Here is a 5,899-nt window from a genome sequence, read left to right as displayed (position 1 = left end):
TATACATCATAGTGGTTAGACATTTATATAACTTACAAAGTGATCTCCTGATTAGTCTAGTACCCACCTGGCACCATACACAGTTATTACAATATTACTGACTGTATTCCCTATGCTTTGTATCCCCATGAATATTTCTATAACTGGGAATTTGTACTTCTAATCCCTTTCATTTTTTTCACTCTAGACTTTATTTTTAAAGCAGTTTTATGTTTACACAAGGTTGAACACACAGTACAGAGTTCCCATATACCACTCACCCCCAAACTCACAATTTCCCCCATAAGATCATGCATTCTGTCGTACATTTGTTAACAGTTGATGAACCTGTAGTGATTAATACATTATTATCGATAGAGATCAATAGTTGACATGGTCACTCTTGATGGTGTAATTTCATTTTATGGGTTTGGATAAATGTGTAATGACATGTGTCCATAATTACAGTGTCATACAAAGTAGTTTCACTGCCCTAAAAATCCTCTGTGCTTCACCTATTTATCACTCCCTCCATCTTCACTCCTGGTAACCACTGATTATTTTCCTGTCTCTGTAGTTTGCCTTTTCTAGAATGTTTTATAGTTGTGATAATGCAGTGTGTGCCCTTTTTGACTGGCTGGTTTCAGTTAGCATCACGTGTGTCCTTCACACCACCTGGAGTCATTGAATTTATCTTGCATGTTTCTGCTCCTTCTTACCCTGTAATCTCTAGCCTATAGCATTTGTTATTTCTTCCTCTGAAGTCTCACCTATTTTTACTCATCCTTGGTCCTCAAATGACATTCTGAATTCAGTTTACTAGCAGTGTCTTCCTTCTGTCTGTCATAGAGGTAACTTTTTGGCTGACGTGCACAATTTGTGTTCCTCTTTACCTGATCCTGACAGAGACATTGGTGTAAAATGTTTAACCTCTTTTACCCAGTTTTCAACAGCCAGGCGCATCTTACCCACCCAGTGATTTGGTTTTTTTCTTCTTGTCCCCAAATATCCTTTCACTCCCCTTTATTGGATCATTGTTTCATTTGAAAAAGTTCTCATCCCCATCATCAGGGATTCCAAGGCAACACTACAAGGAACCAGCAGAGTCTTGGGAGGGAGATTGTGTTGGTTGTGGGGTTTGTTGGGTATAGATAAGGACGTTGCCAAAGAGGGTGTTTGTTTGACATGAGGGAAGCGTCCTCCTGGAAGTCAAGGGAAGGCCAGAGAGTGTAATGAATACTTTGCTAAGTGATGGAGGGTTTTTGTCTCCTTGGTGGGCATGGATATTGAAGCATAGGGACTTGAGCAGAAGCCTTCGTATCACTAGATGTGGGTGACTACATGAATGAAATGTGCAGAGAGACCAGTAAAGGGAATTTTGGAGGACCCCAGTGAGGCTCCTGAGTTGGGGGCTTGTAGCCATCGTTAGAGGCCCAATATCTTCAACACAGGGAGGAATCCCCACTAAGACAAGGGTGATGATATTGGCAGTACTGTATACTGACAGTGCATATTGTGCCAGACACTGTGTGAGCCTCATGTATTGACTCATTTATGCCTCAAAGTAAACCTTATAAGCTAAGCATTCTTATTCTTGGCTTACCGCTGAGGAAGATGAGCCTCAGAAGTCACCAGCTGAGGAAGCCTAGTTGCAGCTCAGACTGGCCAATCACACTGCTTCAGGGACCACAGTGCTTTTCTGGAAAGTCTGTAGCATCAATTCTGGAGTGGTAAAAGAGACTTTTTTTCTCTGTAGGCAGCCTGAAGAAGTGGTATAAATGGTGTGTTATAAATATTAAATCATTGCTGGTGTTTGGGATCCTGTTTCAAGATCCAGAATCAGAAAATAGACTAAGATTCTCGGTCAATAATACAGGCTGAGGCACCAGTTAAGATTTTGTATTGGTTTCCTGTGGCTTAAAGCAACACAAATTTATTCTCCCACACTTCTGGAGGCCAGAAACCTGAAATATCAATATCGTTGGACTGAAATCAAGGTATCAGCAGGTCCATGTTCTCTCAGTTGGCTCAAGAGGAAATATGTTTCTTGTCTCTTCCAGCTTCTGGTGTCTGTGGCATTCCTTGATTTGTGCCCAAATCACTTCAGTCTTTTGAGTCCAACATCTTCAAATCTCTTTGCTCTGTGTTCAAGTTACCTTATTTCTGTGTATTACCTCTTCCTCTGCTTCCCTCTTATAAGTACACTGTTGGTGACATTTAGGGCCCACCCAGACAATCTCCCTAACTCAACCTCCTTAACAGATTTGCAAAGATGCTTTTTCCAACTATGATACCATATTCACAGGTCCCAGCAATATGACATAGGTATCTTTTGTGGTTATTTAGTGCTATATACCTTCAGACACAAAGCTTTCAGTGGATTTCTCCTTTAATCTTCATGCTCTTCTATTTATTCTTATTCCTCTGCTCCTTCTTTGGGGACCAGTTCTCCTGGATCATCTCTTCATTATCTTTGCTTGTATTTTTATACCTTACCACTGGTTTCCTATTTGCTGATCCATCCCACCCTTTTACATCCTGCATGAAATTTCAGTCCATGGATTAGATGCCTCTCATATTTGGTGGTCTCTTTCATTCCCTCTCCCCTGTAATGTTTCTCCAGTAATTCAGCCATTTTGGATTTCTTTAAGACTGGAAGACTATACTTGAAAAGAAAGAGTCAGCTTCTGAAGAGGATATTACTGTGGAGAAACCATCTCTCCACATGGAAATGAAATGCTGTGTACAGGAGGAGGGCCCCTGGTCAATGTCAGTAGGAGAATTACAGAATTGGAGGAATCAGCCAGGGGAGCACCAGAAGCAATCTTTGAGTCAAACGGTGCTTATGTTGGAGGAGAGACCTTTTGCTCAAGGAGAATGAGCATGACCTTGGGGGAAATTATGTGAGTATAAACCTTCTACCTCTTACATTACCCACAACAAATTTCCACAAGCTTGACTTGCAGGTTAAAAAATTGAAACAGAATTCAGTTTCCATCAATCATCAGAAAGGCTGGGCCAATATGAAGCTCTGCAAAAATCATCAAAGTGCCAGAGCCTTCTCTCAGAGCATTTGCTTGAATAAGCTTGCACATGTTGAAACAGAAAATAAAAAGCCTTCTGAATATACTGTCAGGAATGACTCTTTAAACTATAGCACCTGTCTTCATTTTCATAATAAATTCTTTCAGCAAAGAAGAGCAATGATGGTAAGGACTATGGAAGCATCATTAATCACAGTATGTCTCTGAATGAACAAGATCCAATATATTCTGGAGAAAGTCAGAATGAGTGTAATAGATGCTTCATAAAATCTGAAATAACTGCCAGTGATCCTGGATGTCAGCAGGACTGTGATACCTTCTGCATGGCCTCATCTTTTACTGACTGTGACACCATTCAGACCCTAAATAAGCCATATGCATGTAATCTGTGTGGTAAATCTTTCAGCTGTTGCTTTGAGCTTGTTGCACACCAGAGAACACTCACTGGAGAGAAGCTTTATAAATGTAATCACTGTGAAAAGGCCATTATTGGGAGCTTTCACCTTATTTCACACCAGAGAACACACACTGGCCAGAAACCCTGTGAAGGTAATGATGGTGGGAAATCTTTTCAGCTGCGATCACAACTTATTGTGCATCAGTGAACCCATACTGGGGAAAAGAAAATTTATGAATGCAGTCATTGTGGAAAATCTTTCAAACGGAGATCTCTCCTCATTATTCATCAGAGGACACACACTGGAGAGAAGCCCTATCAGTGTGACATGTGTGCTAAAGCCTTCAAACAAAAGTCAAACCTTATTGAACATCAGAGAACACATACTGGAGAAAAGCCCTATGACTATATTGACTGTGGAAAAGCCTTCAGTAGTTGATCATATCTTAAAAACACACAAGAGAACACATACCAGAGAAAAACTCTATACATGTGTTGACTGTGGGAAAGCCTTCTGTTATCAATCATCTCTTAGAAAACACAGGAGAATACACACTAAAGAGAAACCCTATGAATGTAATGACTGTCGGAAGTCTTTTCATCAGCAATCACAGCTTGTTGTGCATGAGCGAACCCATACTGTGAAGAAAACTTATGAATGTAGTCATTGTGGAAAATTTTTCAAATGGCAATGTCTCCTCATTATTCATCAGAGGATACACACTGGCGAGAAGCCCTATCAATGTGACATGTGTGTTAAAGCCTTCTGTCAAAAGTCAAGCCTTATTGAACACCAGAGAACACATACTGGAGAAAAGCCCTATGAATGTGACTGTGGGAAAGCCTTCAGTAGTCGGTCATCTCTTAGAACACACAAGACAATATGCACTGGAGAGAAACCCTGTAAATGTAACAACTGTGGTAAATCTTTTCGACAGTAATCACAGCTTGTTGTGCATCAGTGAACCCATACTGGAGTGAAACCTTACGAATGCAATCATTGTGGAAAAGGTTTCAGGCATAAATCTGTTCCCATTATACATCAGAGAAAACACACTGCAAAAAACACTATAAATGTTATTGACTGTAGGAAAGTTTTCAGTGATCAGTCAGCTCTTAGAAAATAGAGAGAATACACACTAGCAAGAAACCCTATGAAAGTAATCATTATTACACGGCCTTTATCAGCAGAGTCAGCTTAGTAGGCTTCAGATAATTTATACTGCAGAAAAACATTGAGTTTGCACATTGTGGAAAAAGTCCTTCTGCCATAATTCTGGCTTTGTTGCACATAACAGGATTCACACTCAAGAGAAGCCCTATGAATGTAACAACTATGAGAAATCTTTTTGGCAACAATCATAGCTTGTGCATCAGTGAATCCATACCGAGGAGAAGAAATACTGCAGTCATTGTGGAAAATCTTTCAAATGGAGATCTCTCCTCATTACTCAGAGGACACACACTGGAGAGAAGCACTATAAATGGGAGCTAAAGCCTTCAGTCAGAGATCACACTTTATTGAACATCAGAGAACACATACTGGAGAAAAGCTCTATGAATGTATTGACTGGGAAAGCTTTCAATGATTGGTCAGCTCTTAGATAACACGAGAGAACACACATGGTGAGAAACCCTATGAGTGTAATTGTGAAAAGGCCTTTAGCTGACAGAGTGGCCTTACTTTGTATCAGAATTCATACTGGAGAGAAACCCTATAAATGTAACAAATATGGGGAAGCTTTCAGTTATAATAAATCCCTTATTCGACATGAGAAAACTCATAGGAGAGAAGCCATATAAATAAATAAATAAGATGGGAAAGCTGACTGTCAGAAATTTTGTTCTAGACATCAGACATCCATGTGCATCAGAATCACTTGGAGTGTGTATTGAAACTGCACTTTACCAGGCTTACCCTGAGCTACTACATCAGAATCTCTTAACAGGCAAACCCAGGAGCTTGTTATTTCTAAAACCAGCACATGTTATTTGTAGTGCACTAAAATGTGTTTACTTCTGCATTTAGATGAGAAGGTATGAACATGACCACTGATGGAAAACTTTCAGTCAGAGCTCTTAGCAATAGTTAGGAAGTTCAGAATGGAGCTGTACCCACCAGATTATCATTTTATTATCATTTAGGTGGTTGAAAACAACCACCTAAACTTAAGCAGATGTTATCCTTGTAACACATTCCTGAAAATGATTGAGAGACTGCAACATATTCTTTTTTTGTTTTTTTAAGATTTTATTGGGGAAGGGGAACAGGACTTTATTGGGGAACAGTGTGTACTTCCAGGACTTTTTTTTCCAAGTCAAGTTGTTGTCCTTTCAATCTTAGTTGTGGAGGGTGCCATTCAGCTTCAAGTTGTTGTCCTTTCAGTCTTAGTTGTGGAGGGCGCAGCTCAGCTCCAGGTCCAGTTGCCATTTTCTAGTTGCAGGGGGCACAGCCCACCATCCCTTGTGGGAGTCGAAC

The 5,899-nt window shown here is 40.1% G+C and overlaps 1 pseudogene; it reads left to right on the top strand.

The window, feature by feature from the left end:
• The first annotated feature begins 3,093 nt into the window (after positions 1-3,093).
• Positions 3,094-5,150, top strand: ZNF544 (zinc finger protein 544; annotated as a pseudogene).
• Positions 5,151-5,899: the final 749 nt, after the last annotated feature.

This window comes from Rhinolophus sinicus, chromosome 8, assembly GCF_057876585.1.
Source record: "Rhinolophus sinicus isolate RSI-liver-muscle chromosome 8, RSI-T2T, whole genome shotgun sequence".
Lineage (NCBI taxonomy): Eukaryota > Metazoa > Chordata > Mammalia > Chiroptera > Rhinolophidae > Rhinolophus > Rhinolophus sinicus.
This window is presented reverse-complemented; position numbering and strand designations above follow the sequence as displayed.